The sequence below is a fragment of the Pristis pectinata genome, chromosome 1 (assembly GCF_009764475.1).
Source record: "Pristis pectinata isolate sPriPec2 chromosome 1, sPriPec2.1.pri, whole genome shotgun sequence".
NCBI classification, from domain to species: Eukaryota; Metazoa; Chordata; class Chondrichthyes; order Rhinopristiformes; family Pristidae; genus Pristis; species Pristis pectinata.
The window spans coordinates 112,900,669-112,918,334 of record NC_067405.1 but is presented as its reverse complement, the minus strand read 5'-3'; positions in this window follow the sequence as shown (position 1 = coordinate 112,918,334).

Genomic DNA, 17,666 nt, shown 5'->3' with positions numbered 1-17,666 from the left:
GAATCAGTTAGGATTAGGTAGAAGTAGCTAAATTGGGATCTAAATGAACCATTAATCTTCTCCCTGTTGTAAGTTAATTGAATGACTAAATAAATACAAACTGCAAGCAGAATCAAATGTAATCTGACTAATGGGAACCACTATATAAAACTGTTCAAGGCAATTATACTTTATGAGTGTAGCATACGGTTAGAGGGAGGGTGACAGAGTTCGAAGAGTTTAACAGTGAGCTGATTCTAATTGCACTTCAATCATAACATTTGTTTTTAAGAGTTGGTATTTCTGCAGCAAATTTAGCATCAATGTTGCCTGTTGAGTGTTGTTTTCTTCCTTGGTATTCAGAACTGTGTTATCCAATACTTTATTTAAGTCTTTTACTGATGTTTTTACTGTTATTGTGTTCTTCTGTGCATCACACATGCAGAAAATGTCAAAATATCAGGATGTGAAAGATGTGTGATCATTATCAGCATATTAATATTGCAGTTAATATGTGCATGCTTATTACAAGTAATGTGATTAATTTAATATCTGGCACAACACAAAAGAACATTAGATTGGACACAGTGGGAAGATTAGTACCCAAAAGACTTGTTCATGACTATTAGCACTAAAAACCTTAGCTTTCTGTAGTTCTGTTTATATTAATAAACCAGCAAACTAAACCCGAAACAGAATGTTACATAGTTCAAAGCATGAAGAAAGTGTTTTTTTTTCCCCCAATTCATAATACTATATTTGTTTTTAAAGATCACAGGGATATGTCTTGCTTTTGCAAATGACTTGAAGCGATCCAGTACATGTGTGTGTGATGATTGTAAAGATGCAAACTTTCTATTTCTTGCTCTGTGTGGCTTCTTCATACTTAGAAATGCAAATGCTCTTGAATATAATGCTACATCTGGAGCATGGAAGGGGCAGCAGTTTGTGCCTGCAATGGATCTGCATGGTTGGAGCAGCTTGTGCTGCCTTTATCCAGTTTTCACAGGACCAAGGCCAAAGAACTGCTCTCTGTCTGATAGGCTGCTGTTGCAAACTTATGAGCATGTCTGGCAATGCGCCCAGAACACGATTCAGGGTCTCATGCCAGCTTATTGCTTCTCATGATATGTCCCCAATCATTTTTTTTTACTTCTCCATTAGCAAAATGAATCAAGGAAAACAGGATAACAATGACATTGCTTGGACATTTTGCTTGATAACACAGCATACAATCTGTTAAATTATGTTTAAATAGCATGTGTTACTTATGGCTGGCAAAATAAATTCTGGAATTATTTTGAAATCAGACAGAGAGCAAGAGATCCTGATGCTGATTCACCAGCTTTGCTAGATTTCTCCCTGCGAAAAGCTCAAAAATATAAAAATCCCTCTGTATACAAGAGTGCAGGATCTCATCCATGCACGGAAAGGTCAACAATCAATATATGAAGCATGCACCAATATCAATATTTTTTCCAGGTGTTAACAAAGTAACAGAAGGTTTTAAATGGTGACTCCACCATTAGACAGAAACTGAATCACAAAATGGCAGCTCGCCATTTTAATTTCCCCAAAATCCATGGCAGAATTAGTGCTAGCTTTTATCTGGAAACCTATTCCTGCTAGAGGTTGGTGACTTATCTTCACTTCTAGCAGTAGAAATAAACAAATCTACAGCTATTTTGTCAGACATGAACAAGATATAGAGTTCCAGAAATTGTAATAAATAAAACTGATCTGTCAAAGAAATTGTAATTACAGCAGTTTGCACAACATTGCAAATGTCCTGCCCTTCCACCCATTCCCCTAAACCATATCAAGGTAGTCAGCTGCAAAGTCTGTTAAAACCAGAAGAAGCATATTCATTGCTTATCATGGCAACCATTACGCTCAACTACTATGGTCTCTCCCAACCTATTAAACATGCAGCAGTTTCAAAAACTTTGTTCCATCATAAATTAGGTGCAGTGCCTCACACTACCACAAACCATAAATTAAAATATTTGCTATCAAAAACTTTGACCATGTCCCAGCAAGAAATATGATGTGTGGAGAGGGAAGAACATCTAAGATCAAAGATCTCCCATCAGATCATTTCATGCCTTTTCACCAGTAAGAAATAATAGACATCATTTGAGCCTGGAGTCTGTGTGTGGGAAGAGAGGTGGGTGGATATGGGGAGGATGGAGAGGAGATGGGTGCTCAAATATCCTAGAGTTTATCTGTAGGGGTCCTCCAGTTGCAACCTGATTGACGGAATTGGGTGGGAAACCTACTTCCGGGCTGGAGCCTATGAAAGTGGGTGGTAAAGTAAATACACACAAGGAGTGACAGAAATCATGGGAGATGTCAGATCGCAGAGGAATCTAAATTGTGGAAATGCTTGTGGAGTTGACAAATAAGGATCTGTTCAAATAAGAATGAGTGTCATGTGGTGATTGGGATGCAAGGTGTGGTAGCCAAGATGATAGTTGGCAGGTGCAGTTTCTGGCTGGGGTGGAGGAGAGGGAGGGTGGTAGGACTCAGATAGTAGTTGTTGTGGGCATCGCCAATAGATTGGTGTTTACTCTGTAGCTTGCTGGGCTGGGAAGAATACTACTGCTCTTCCTGGTCCACTATCAGTGCTGTAGATATACTTATCTCATGGATCAAGCCTTCTTGGTTGCTTTTAGCTGTGGTGTTCGAAATAGAATGACTGTTATAATGGAGGGTCATTACATTTAATTGACTACACTCACTTTGTACGAGAGGATTGTTTGCATGGACGGAACGGTCACTCAGTATTCTTCTGCATTAAACCTCTGACTTGACCCTAAACTACCAGATTTTATGTTCCTTTTATCCTCACAATTAATTATATTCTTGCAAAGTAAATTGTCCAGCTTTGAGTTAAATCAACATTCTGTGATGTGACTTTTTTCTAATCCTTTCCTGCCCTCAGCAACCTGGATTTTAAGGGAAAATTGGAATGCTCACACATGGATTTGCAAGCATGTTGTGCGTAGGTCACTTTAAGGAGATAATGCTGAATACAAAACACAAGAAAATAGGAGCAGGAGTAGACCACCCAGCCCCTTAGCCTGTCCCAACATTCAATATGATCATGGCTGATCTGCTACCTGCCTCAACTTTTCTATGCCAGTTCCACATAGCCCCAGATTCCCAATCTTTCAAAAATTTATCTGCCCCCTTTAAGTGCCACCAGTGATCTAACCCCCACAAACAGAGAATTCCAGAGATTCACCAACCTCTGTTAGAAGCAACTCCGATGCAGTTTTAAATGAGCACACCCTATCTTGTACCCATATCCCCTCGTTCGAGAGTGAAAATACCTCAACATCTATCCAGTCATGCCCCCTTAGGATCCTGTATGTTTCTTCTAAACTCCAATGAATACTTTTTTGTTCCCATCCCAGGAATTAATCTACTGAATTTCTTCTGGCCTGCCTCCAATGCTAGTATATCCTTTCTTAAAGTAATAGGATGAAAACTGTATACAGTCCTCCAGGTGCAGCCTTACGAATATCCATCTCTCACCATAGAGATAACAGTCTGCCCCTTGATTCCTCCTACTGAAGCCCACGACTTCATACTTTCCAACGTTAGACTCTGTTTACCAAGTTTTTGCCCACTCACTCGATCTACCCTTTCCTTTTCCTTCTCACAGCATGCTCTCCCTCTGATTTTGTCACCTGCAAACTTGAACATCTTATGCTTTGCACCCTCCTCCAAGTCATTAATAGATTGTAAATAGTTAAGGGCCAAGTAATGATACTTGGGGCACTCCACCAATTACATCTGTCCATGCTGAAAAGACCCATTATTTGCATTTTTTTTCTTCTCTAGGATAACAAGTCTTCAATCCATGATAATACAATTCCCCCAAAGTCACAAGCACCGGTCTTATGTCACATCTTATTGAATGCCTTCTGGAAATCCAAATTCACTGCATTTACAGGTTCCCCTCTATTGATTCTGCTGTAGTAATCATTGAAGCAAGTTTATCAAACCTCATTTTCCTTTTATAAAATCATGTTGATTTGCTTTGATTACATTATGCTTCTCTAAATGACTAGCTATTTCTTCCTTGATAACAGACTCCACTATTTGCTCAATAATAAATGTTAAGCCAACAGTTTCCTGCTTTTTTTGGCTCCCTCCCTTCCTCAACATTTGCAGTTTTCCAGTTCGTTGTTACCCTCGCAGAACTGAATGCTTTGGAAAAACTTCAACCAATGGCTCTATTTCTGCAGCCACTTCCTTCAAAACACTTGCATGCAGGCCATTGGATCCTGGCAAGTCATCTGCCTAGTTCCTTTAGTTTTCCCAATACTTTGCCCCTCATGATAGGAATTGTTAAAAGTTTTTGGCTTCTGTTTCAAACTAGCCCATCTGTTATTGTTGGATATTTGCAGAGTCCTCCACTGTGAAAAATGATGGAAAGTATTGGTTTGAATTTCTTTGCTTCCTGTTATTAATTCCCCAATTCCTATACTTACCTTAGCTACCTGTGTGTTCTGCCCAATCATGAGTCAACTTTGGGGGACTGTAGTCCACTCCCACCTACTCTTTATTTCCATCCAAATTGATTCCTCACCATGACCCACTGCACCTTTATCACTGCTCAGCACTGCACTGAATACCTTCCCTGATTAACAATGCCACCCACCTTTTCAGAACCTGTCTGGTGTCACATTAAACAACATAATAATGCTTCAGGAGTCAGAATGAATTTGGATCAACTGCCAAGTGAATACCACGCAAAATCGGCAGCATTCATGGAAGTGCAGCCAGAAATCAGAAAGTTAACTTTCCCTCTGTGAATGCATCTTCATTATACACTTAGCACCCACTCTTTGGCATGCTAATAATCAGCAAGGCTTGCACATTTATATTTAGTCAGGACACAAAATGTAAGAGAGCTCAGAGTCACATACTCCTAAATTTATTTCACAAAACTCTTATGGATACAAGGTTGGTTATGAAAATACAAGCTTTTAAGAAGCTGCATTCTAAGGAATAAAGAGGTATTCTTCTTCTTTGAGTGTCCCTCAAGTCTTGCTACCAGTCCAGTTCTGGGGGTTCTTAGGTAGTTGATGAGGCTAATGCAGACTCTACATTGGGTGGGGCAGATGGTGTTTGATGAAGGAAGGAATCCCAAGGTGCAAGAGTGAGGAAGGAGAGTCTGAGGAAAGTTAGGAAATGTTAGTGTGGGCAGGGAAGGGAGATATTGATTCAAGGAGAAGGTGGAGAGAGCAGTTGTCTTGCATTTCCTTGCCGCCAAATCAAAACCTCACCCTGTCAAGACAAAGATAATGTGACCATTCTAGCCTTCAGGCAATTCATAGTGAAGTCACTGAATTCCTGTTGGTACTTAAAGGTAACCACTGTTCTCTTATAATGATGTCAAGCTTGCACCTCAGAGTTGATGGACACCTTTGGAAGGTCAATGCGAATATACAGTCTAGCAACATAATGTCTGTAATGTGTGTAAAGAAGTTTTAAAAGGGTTTGGTTGGATTTAACTGGTAATCTTACTTTAAAGGTAATAATGATAAATAATTGCTGTAAACTAGGCTAATCTTGACAAGGTTGAACTAATGTTAACCGTCTTAATGATCCTTAAAGCTAATATAATTGTTTGCTATTCAATTGACAAATTTGTGTAGAGTGAAATGGGAGAACAAAAATTTGTAAACTATCTGGTGACTATTAAACATTTGTCTTCCAGTCAGTAATGTCTATAACGTTGCATAGAATGGGATTGATTTGCTGCCAAGGTAGCTAAAAGCTAATATACGGTTAAAATATGAAGTGTGTATCAAAATGGAATGTTCCCTCAACAGCAGGATATAAGTAAACATTCAATGGATGGAAAGAAATGAATAGTTTTGTTGCAGAATGTTCTAAAAATTATACAATGAAAACAGACTTGAATCTATGACAATCTTTGGATATTCCCAGGTGCTTTACAATGACTTACATTTTTTGGCTGTGTGGCCAACGTTGCAGCATAAGTAAGCCAGGAGTTAATTTGCACACAGCTAGGGCCTGTAAACAGCAAACAGAGAGTGATCAGATTATCTGTTTTAATCATGTCGGAGGGAGAAATATATTTGAGATGATGTTTTTGAAAGACATTGAGAAATCATTCACTCATACTGAACAGACTCAACATTTTGTCCCTAACTGCTGAATGCTTCCACTAACCTTATGAGACTGGAGAACCTTCACCAGTCAGAGGCTAACTCAGCTTTGCAATGTTGCTTTCTTTTGCATAAAATATTCAGTTATATAATAAATATATAACATACATGACTCCCACAGCCACCTCGGCTATCCCCCCTCCCAGCCTGCCTCCTGTAAGGATGTTTTCATCAATTTCTCTGTCTCCTCTGCATGTTCTCAGATGAGAACTTCTACCCTAGGGCTTCTGAATACCCCCATTCATCTGGAAATGTGGCTTCCCCTCTGCCATAGTTGATGGAGCCCTCACGTACATTTCCTCCATTTCCCGCAAGTCTGCTCTCACCTCTCTCCCCAGACAGAACAACAATACAGTTCCCTTGGTCCTCGCCTTTCACCCCACCAGTCTCAGCATCCAACACGCATCCTCCAACATTTCCAACATGATCCCACCACTAATCCCATCTTCCCCCCTCTCCCCCCCTTCTGCTTTCCACAGGGACCATTCTCTCCACGACTCCTTGGTTCACTCATCCCTCCCTGTCCCCTGGCATTTTCCCCTGCAACTGTAGGGGTAACAACTGTCCCTTCACCTCCTCCCTCACCATCATCCAGGGACCTAAACAGCCCTTTCAAGTGAGGCAGAGGGTCACCTGCACTCCTTCCAATCTGTCTATTGCATTCAGTGATTGCAATGAGGCCTCCTCTACATTGATGAAACCAAGTGTAAACTAGGCAACTGTTTTACAGAGCACCTGCACTCTGTCCACAATGGCCGTCTCAAGCTTTTAGATGCATGTCATTTTAACTCTCCTTCCCACTCCCACACCGACCTGTCTGTCCTCAGCCTTCTTCATTGCTACAGAGAGGCCTAATGCATATCGGAAGAACGACATCTCATATTCTTCCTGGGTAGTTTACAACCTAACGGTATAAGCATTGAATTTTCAGGTAACCCACACCCCCGCTGTTCTCCCACACTAACCTGTCCACCTAGGTTTCTTCTCCGTTTCTTCACCTCTCCCATCGCCTCCTCCTCTCAGACCGCCACCTACTGACAACCTTTCTTCTTCCCTCAGTCCTGATGCAGGATCTCAACTCCAAATGTCAACTGACACCTCTTGCCTCCACTGATGCTGCTCGACCTGCTGAGTTCCTCCAGCATTTTTTGCTCGACATTCCAGCATCTGTAGTCTCCTGTGTCTTCATACAATAAAGTATGAATGTCTTTACCAGTACTTTATATGTAAATATTACTTCTGAATGGAAGGTCAACAATACAAAGATGTTATTACTAATTTAGTTTGAAGCTTTGTTCAGTTCATATGATACAAACGCTTTCATTTGAGAGAAATCTTTAATTCCAACATAACCATTTTCCCCTTGTTAACCTGGCTACTACAATGAATCTGAAACATACCAAATCGTTGGCGTGCAGAACAGGTGCAAGGTGGCATACCTGTATCCCGCCTCTACCCTAGATTGGCGCCCAATATGAATCAGCTAAATCTGACAAAGAACGACTGATGTTGAACCCCTCCTACTCAGCACCACGGCGTGCTGTAAAAGATGTCACACTTCCCTCGTACACAAGCTGCCATTTTAGTGAAAGGGCCTCGAAACACCGAGGGGCCTTTCCGTTCGTGAACCAGGTCATATGGGGTTGCCGAAAGGAGACAAAAGCTCGGGCGATGAAACAGCTAAAGCTTGGACCACGGTCTAAGCCACGTCCCGTGGTCCAGCTAGTGGCCAATGTACCAAAACACATTTCTGGCATTCAGAAACATTCCAAAACAATTATAAATTACACTTAAGTAAAAAGTCAAAGCAAAATGAAGCACAAAAAAGTTTAAATAATGATTATTAATAAAAATCTAAAAGTACTAAGGCTCATTTACATTCGAATTCGTTTTCCAATGAAAATACTATTGGAAAACTCGCTGCATCCCGGCTAACCTACCGGAGGAATTTTTTGAGCGGATTTCCTCCTTGATGCAGGAGAATTGATGGAACTTACACTCCACGGTTGCACCGGAGAGTCCGAAATCTGAGACAGGAACTCCCCGGCGAACAGTGACAATCGAAATTTAAGACCTCCACGTTCGTACACACATGTGATCATCCGCAACTTGCTTGTATTTACAAATGGAATTGCCAGCTGTTCTCCAAACGAAGGAGTGGGTGGATTTTGAAAGGGAAACACTTAAGTAACCTAAATTCATTTCACATAATAGCTCCTCATAATTTTTTTTCCACCCCAGTCGTTCTATGTTCACACTTCTGTATCTTTCCAATGACTAATACATCCTCTCCGCTCTCTGGTGCCTTCTACACCAACAATCAAGTGGTAAAGTGCTCGATTCTTTCAGTTCAACAGTAACCATTTAAAACATTTCGGCACCTGATTTGCTTTGATCACTTTCACCAAGCTCCAATTTATTGTTAATCAACACCTTTTGATTTTTTTTGGTTTTCATTCTCCATACCTTCCAGATAGTAAATCATCCTTCATTTTCGGCCCCGATCTGAATAATTTAAACTTATTTCAGCAGAATGGATCTGGACGCTGTTTTGATATGTTTAGGAGATTAAGCGAATTGTTTCCTCTGCAAAATATGTTTTTTTTATCCCCTACTCCCGCATTAAGATTTTCGAATTACAGGAATGCAATGACATTCATTACATTCCGTACTAATTTTCCTCCTTGAACTGGATGGCCCGCTAAAGAAATTTATCTTCTGTGATAAATGCAACTCAAACTCAACAACATTAATTAGTGTGTGAAAAACGGCAGCAACTTTTTATGATACGTTGTAAGAAATGCTACAGATCACTATTTTTCATTTCATGTTGTGTATAGACAGACTGGCTTTTCTGTTCTTGATACAACAATCAGTATTCTATTATTAGAGACACTTTACCCCTTCCGTCAGCTGACGCATTGACGTTTTCCGAGCACACAAACCATGGGGAAGAAAGGAAGATAAAGTCCTGAAAATTTGGACCGCACTGCAATCATTTGCCAGATCATTAAAGCCGCAAGAGTTCAATATGGCGTGCATTGCTCACTAACCAGGGATGTATTGGTTCGGGCTATTCATAAACATTCAGGGTGTACAATGCTACAACTTGGGAAGCTAACCCAAGTTACTTTCCGGTTTGTTTTTATAGTACGTTTATCTTTGGAACCTTTTATTGCTAGCCTGCTCCAATGCATGCAAATCCCGGGTTCCAGCGGTATTTGTATTTGCTGGACTTTTTTTGATCCACTTTGGAAACAACTTATTTCACTAATGGTCTGAGAGCTATGGGTTTGGGGCTAGTGGGACAGTCAGGAGGTCAGAAAAGGCAGGATCAAGTGGAAGAAGAGAGAAAAGGAGGTCCGGTGCTGGAGATCCAGGGTCTGCAGGAGGCACTCATGGAAAGCAGTGGATGAAGAGTTTAAACTTTAGAGAATGTTGGCACTGAGCCTCCGTCGTTTGCTCCAGCAAACAAGGTCATTGATCCCTCAACTCTTCAGCCATGGGGTCGCCCTAAGATGCAACAGATAAAAAAAACCTTGCAGTTTGTTTAGTTTTTATGTCCCATTAATCATTGATTGAACAATGCAGGGCAAGGGAACGCTTATATTGCAGGCTTCATCAGCAGAGGAGGAGTCACCAACCCACAATGTCCAGCATGCTCATCGGCAGCCTGGCATCTTTCTCAATACCAAAGACTATCACTGCTTGAATGTGTGGCTTGTTTGCTACCAGATGCAGTGCATATTACAGGCTCTCACCCAGTAAACTGCCAGCTGTCATGATTTGTTCATCATGTTCTAAAACTCAGCCACCTTCAAAAACCTAACAGCTTGCTGTGGATTGGTAGCCCACTGCCGTAAGGGACATTCCTTCTGGTGAGAACTGCAAGAAAGGCAGATCACATGCTCTACATGGTGACCTCCTTGCTCTGTGTAAAGCCCTGATGACGGAGCTGGATTCCTCTATTCTGGGCTATTGTGGGCAAGTTCACTGGCAGGATACCAAGAGAACCTGCGTTCTTCTGTGAATGTCCATCAGTCTATTATAGTCAGGACCCAACTTGTTTGCAAAGATAACTGGCCAATGGAAGCTGCTGCAGTTTATCATGCAGTGGACTGAGGGTCCATCATACCTCTGTTGGTTCTTTGAAAGAACTGTCCAATTTAGTCCCATATCTAAAAACCAAGGAAGATTTTACACCTCTCCAGACTTTTGCATTACCTAATCTCCCCTGCCTTCTACCCATCATACACCTTCCCTTTTGGCTTCTCTTCTCCTCACACCTATCTTACCATCTTAAAACTTACTTACCTCACATTTGCCAATTCTGATAAGAATGAATGTTTCAGGCCAATTAACTATTTTTCTCTTCACACACATGCCCTGACCTGAACATTTCCTATTTTTATTACAAATTTCCAGCATTCGCAGTATTTTGTCTTTGTAAAGATATGTAACAGCTCACCATGAATTCCTCAATTCTGTAGGAAGTTCATCATCACTTGACCAAAACCTGCAGTGGTTCAAGAAGGTCACTCAACACCATCACTTTCTAGGACAATTAAGGATGGGCAGTAAGTGCTGGCTTTGCCAGTGACAACCATTTCTTGAAAAAGTTTTTTTTTAAAATCTCCATTTACAGCATCTGGTAACCTACACTTTTGTGAATCTTCATCAATTTACCCCGTAATCCTGAGAGAATTGTGAATATGTACCTTCATGTTAAAATAACACCACAATCAATCAAAAGCAGTCGGAGTGCTTTACTTTGCACTTACCCTTTCTTAATAGCATGTTCACATTTCACCTTTCTCTATCCTTAAGTCTGCATTACAATGCTCACAATTTATTACACTGTGTCTGCACTGTTAGCAAACACCAGACCAGTATTCCCTGTACCAAAGCCACAGCTGCTGTTGTGAAAGAAAAAAAATGGACACATGGGAACTTTATTAGTTTTTCCATTCAAAAAAATCCACTCACCAATCCACTGTTCCTTTACTATAATGTTTCTATTTTTCAATTTTCTATCTTCTATTTACCTTCCCTATTATGAGGTATTTTATCAAATGTTTTTTGGAAGTCATTGTATACAATATCAATTGGACTACCATTATCTGTCTTCCTTATTCATTCAAAAACTGAGAGACATGATTTTCCTCTAACAATCCAAGACAGTGTTCCTTTTTCAGCACGTTTCTTCAAGTGAAAATATATTTTGTTTTTGATAATTTTTCCCAGCAGCTTTCTCATCATAGATGTTGGACAGATTGGCTTGTAGGTACCGGGTTTATTCATTACCATTATTTTAAAAAAGGATAACACTTGCAGCAAAAAAAAAACACTTGAACTCTGAGTCAAGCAGCATCTGTGGAGGCAAGAGGGGTCATACACTTTTCACCTCCACAGATGCTGCTTGACCCATGGCGTTCATCCAGTGTTTTGCTTTTTGTTCCAGATTCCAGTACCTGCAGTGTCCTGTCTTCAAATCCTCTGGCAGCACTCATTAAAAAGATTGAGAAAATGTAATAAGTATCTCTATCCCAATATTTCTCTGCCATCCTAGATCCATCCCATTAGGACTGGTTGACTTGTTAACTTTGAGTGATGCCAACATTTAGCACCTCAATTCCTTCCATTCTCAATCTTATTTGAATAACTCTACTCCATTCTTCCACTATTGCAAATAACGTCCTTTCCCCTTGTGAGTACAGAAGCAAAGTATGCATTCATTAGCATACATTGTTTCAATTTTTATTTTCGTTCTCTAATTGCCCCTACCTTTCCTCCAACCTTCCTAATGTTTAGGAAAAAAAGTGCTCTTTTTTATTATCAGTAAAACTTCACTCATACCCTCTTTGGTCTTTGTGTATTCTTTTATTCTGCACTGTACTCTGTGATAACTATTTTATCTATTGTATTCTATTCCTTATGTGCCATAAATTTTATTTTGTACCACTTTAACCTCTAATTTCTTTGTTCATTCAGAGACCCTTGGCTTCAGATGATTTGTTTCTCTCCTTTTCTGAATATGAAAGGCTTCTACCTGAAGTATCTCCCCCTTCAAGGCCTGTCTTGCTATTTACCTCAAGAGCAATTTTTGTTCTGTCCAGCTACGCTGAATCCCTTTAAAAATCACTGAAATTGGTTACCTTCCATGTGGGCATTTTCACCTTTGATTTTCTGCTGTCCCTTGTCAATTATTTAAAGCTTTTGATCACCATTACCCAGATGGTCTTCCATTGAAACCCACTCCATTCCCCCATTTTACTTATTAGATCCTACACTTCCTCATCTGGCTTCCAAATCATTTGTTCCAGTTTTGAACAATTTCTCGTCCCTAATTGTCCCACCATTTTTAACTATCCTGTCTATAACCTGTGTACATAACTGCTTTAAAAGGTATTAGGCCCCTTAAAAGACAAAATTGCATTTATACCCCATCAACAAAGCACAAGGTCAACAAGGAGCTGGATGGACACCAAGGCTTAAAGACACATCCATATGCACAGGTGGTGCAGTGCATGCTCCACCCCCAAGCCACAGAATCTACAGAGAAGTGGCTTGACTATCCCCACTACCTATTTGACCTGGCCTCATCCTATCACAGATATTCATTTTGTACAATCCATCTCTGTCCCCTCCTTCTCTGCAACTGAAAACACAGTTTTTCTCTTTCCCTGTTCTGATGAAGGGTCTTTCACCTGAAACATGAACTGTTTCTCTTTTCATAGATGCTGCCTTACCTACCTTGCATTCCCAGTATTTTCTGCTGATATAGAAGGGTGTTCTAAACTCCTACTATTCTTGTACACAAGCATTTCTTAAATTCACTCCCAACACATCCCTAATTTTACACTTCCCAAACAGTGGAAGTAATCTCTCCCCTTTAATCAGTTACCCTCAATATCTTGAAAACTTTGATCATTCTTTCACTTTTTAAATTCCAGGGAAATAACTCCAGGTGAAGAGCCAATTGTATAAACATCACTGCTGCACTGGCTAAATAGAAGAGTTGTTAATTATATATTATGGGGAGGAAAGGTCAGCCTATCACAATAACAAAACATTTGCAGAAACAAAATATCCTGGTTAAGAAATCAATTCATTAAAAAGCATACACTTCCCAGAGAAGAGGTGCAGCAAAGATTCAAGTATGTCATAGGAAGGGATTGTGTAGCTAAGCCTCTATTCTTTGGAGTTTAGATGAATGAGAGGTGACCTCACTGGAACATATGAGGGCTCAGCAGGGTGAATGCAGGTAGGATGCTTTCCCTGGCTGAGGCATCTATTACGAGAAGTCAGTCTCAAACTAAGGGGTGGGCAATTTCAGACTGAAAGGAGAAATTTCTTCACTCAAAGTGTGGTGAATCTTCAAAATTCCCTACCCTGGAAAGCGGAGGAGGCAGAATCATTCATTTCATTCAAAAGTAAAACTGATAGATTTTTAGATGTTAAAGGAATGAAGGGATATGGAGATGAAGCAGGAGATACAGGGCAGGCACGGTAGTGTAACAGTTAGCGTAACTCTATTACACCGCCAGCGAACCGGGTTCAATTCCGGCCACTGTCTGTAAGGAGTGGGTTTCCTCTGGGGGCTCTGGTTTCCTCTCATATTCCAAAGACGTACGGGTTAGGAGCCGTGGGCATGCTATGTTGGTGCCGGAAGTGTGGCGACACTTGCGGGCTGCCCCCAGAACACTCTACGCAAAAAGATGCATTTCGCTGTGTGTTTTGATGTACATGTGACCGATAAAGATATCTTAGCAGTGAAATGACATTGAGGTGGAAGATCATGATGATCATGTTGAAAGGCATACTCCTGCTCCTCTTTTTTGTGTTTTATATAAAAATAGATAATAAGTCAAACTAGAGAGACATTAAATATCTGCTGAGGTACTTTAGTACATCTAAATAGGAAACATATTTAATTGCACTTTGTGTTCTCTGAAAGTTAATTAAATTTAGTTTTAAATCTGTTTCTTTAAATAATTCAGACACGATTGAAGATGGAGGCACATAATTTAAAACAAAACTACACACTGGGTCATCCTTTGATACTTGTCACAGTCATTAAATTTTACATTTCACACTCAAATTCTAACCACAGTTAAGACCATAAGATATAGGAGCAGAATTAGGCCATTCGGCCTGTCGAGTCTGCTCCACCATTCAATCATGGCTGATTTTCTTTCAACCCTATTCTCCCACCTTCTCTCTATAAACCTTGATCCCTTTACCAATCAAGAACCTAGCAATCTTTGCCTTAAATACACCCAATGACTTGGCCTCCACAGCCTTCTGTGGCAATGAATTTCACAAACTCACCACCCTCTGGCTAAAGAAATTCCTCCTCATTTCAGTTTTAAAAGGACATCCCTTTATTCTGAGGCTGTGCCTTCTGATCCTAGGCTCTCCTACTCATGGAAACATCCTCTCCAATCCACTCTATCCAAGCCTTTCAGTATTTCATAGGCTTCAATGAGATTTCCACTGCCCACCCACTCCCAATCCTTCTGAACTCCATTGAGTACAGGCCCAGAACCATCAAATGCTTCTTTGACAATAAGACAACAGCCATTAAGACTTACATGCACTTCAGACTTATAGTTTTGAATCTGAGTTAAAATTTTATTTTAAAATTTCAATGGCTATTCTATCTTTCAAGGATTCTACAGATATTTATTCTTCAACTCATGTTTTCAGGATACAGAGTTATATTGCTCAATCTGCAGCTACAGAAGGTACCTCAGATACAGTCGGGTGAGTAACAAAAGCTGGAGTAGCTTTTAAACTTGGATATCTACTAGAGCAGTTAGAAATAATTCACTCATAATAACTGCTATTTAGATATTTGGATTTGTTTTAGAGATTCTAGAGAAATTTCAATTTAAAATTTATTTTTTTGTTGGAAAAGGTGTACTGGAACTGACAGCAGTTATCAAAGCACGCCATCTATGGCTAAAAAGTGAAATTACAGTTGTGGCAGTGGAAGATATTTGGAAAAACAAATATAAGTTGGTGTTCTGAATAACTGTTACCGAATTTGCGGCTCTGTACATAACAAAAGGTATGTCTATCGAACATTGTTAATCTCAACAGTTGAGCAGTAACGCTTACTCACACTTTCAATATTTGGCAGCGTTAATGTGAACATGCTGCGCAAGTAATAAGCGTAAACAAAATACACACAAATTGTTTTGTGCACATTACAAAATGAATGTTATTCATGAAAGTGACCTAAACTTGATGGAATCATTTGTACATACAAAAATGATTCCTTTTAAAACTAGAAAATAACTGGGAAGGCTGTACAAAATTGATAACTACACCCACACCTCCAAATTTACCAAAAAGGAAACAAGATAGAATTAAATTCTTCTGTATTTTTTTCTACTTTTAGTGCAGATTGTGTTGGACTGAGCCAAGTGGCACCCAATAGCCCTCAATCCAAAGCTAGAATGAAGTGATTACTCTACCCCAAGAGAAATGCAATAGAAAATCATTATTTTATACATTACACATTCACATGGTTTGCCTAAATACAAACACATACACCCGCTTGCTAAAGCTCAGGGCAAACAATCATGAACTTTTTCTTCATAAATGTGGCAAATCTACATGGCTCGAGAATATCAAGTACAATCTACATACTTTAATCCTTCCAGGACAAAGGTGAAAGTTTGTATTTAAAGCAAAATTATATGTCAAAATTTTTCTGACAATATAAACATTTAACTAAAAATACAACTGTTTGATAAAAGTGTGCAGAGTAACAAGATTTCTTATATATCTTAATTTTTGACCAACTCAATAAAAGCTTTACATGATAAGTGAGTAAGTGAAGGAAGCAGTACTTCCTGAAAAATAAGTGTATGGATATAATTGGCCAGCAAACATGCTGAGTTCTGTTTGAAGTTAGGGTGCCTAAAGCTTTAGTAAAGACCAAAGAGACAGAGGATCTTCTCATTTGGGCAAGGTGCTGCATTTAAAGTGACTGTAATCCTCAAGTCAAATGAAATTCCAACACAACTTGGGCAGGAATCTGGAATGAGAACACAAGTCATCGTTATCTCCTCACCTTAAAGAGAAAGTTGTTCAACCACAAAATCATGGAACACAGATTTATTTGGCTAAGACAAAGGCAGCGCAGAACAAATCTTCCAGGGTGCCAGTTTTAGAGGAAAAGCAAACATAGACTCAAAAAGGATACAAGAGCTTACGGAGTGTCAGTTTAGGTCTGTCAAAACAGCAGGAGCTTTGATGTGTTATGTTATAAAAAAAGATCTAACTGGCCTACTTATCCTTTATCTGGAGTGAAGTAGTGGTATGAATAGCCACCACACTGCAATGGAAGCCAACATCCTTCTCCCATTTACCACACCTTGTATCATAGAATACAAGCTAAATCACAAATTGCTAACTGAGGCATCTTAGCAAATCTCTTCCAATCCATTTCAGAAGCCTTTCAGTGATAGAATCCATTGTGAATTCTTCAGATTAGAAAGATCCAATAGGACAGAACTGTGCAAGCTAGGCAACTGTTCTATAATCCAGTTCTTTAAAGTATAGCTGGGTTAGCAAATGAAGGAGTACTGATGTGCAACCTTCTTCTGGTGTATTGTAAATATTGCTGAAATCATGGCACAGTGAATAGGTAGAAATGTATTTTGAACAATTATTTAGAACTGGGCATTTAATACAAATACATTAATGACAACGTACATGCGATTTTGTGTAGAATTTTTTAAAAATCATCTCTTAGGTCCCATTACCCTTCACCTCATTAGTTGGTTTTAACTGCTAATAATCATACACTTTCCTATCAAAAGCATAGGACTTTTTTCTTTACAACTTCCAGCATGGCATTCCATGCTCTAAGAACCCAATGCATAGAGAAATGGATGGAGAATATGGTTTCAAATTTAGACCCCTCAGAATGAGAAGTCCACAATTCTTGGAGCTTTGGTTACCTTTAGTTGCAGGTCATATTCTCAAATTTTGAATCCAAAAGCTCACCTAAACTAACTTACAATGTAGGCACTAATAATGGAGCAACAGATGGAGGAAGGGATAGTCCAGACATTAGGGCACAAAATTAAAGGAAATGTCCATAGGGCTGATCATAAGGCTGGGCAACTCCATGGATAAACCTCATTCTGTTGAAAGGTCATTAATTTTGAAATATCAACTGTTTCCCTCCCCACAGAAGCTTCCCAACCTCATGAGCATTCTTAGCATTTTTTAGTTTTATTACCAATGCAGCTTTGTTCAGCTTGAGAGAGTGGATGAATGACAAAAAAATAGAGATTCAATGGCCGGGGTTCAAGGACAGATTCTTTAGTGTTCCTAACACTTATTGAAAAGTAACAGCAGACAGATAACAAGGAATTTAATAGTAAAGAGGAAGAAGATGTATCATCAATGTAGAAGTTAATCTAGGAAAGATGGCACAAAAGGCTGCACATAGATGAG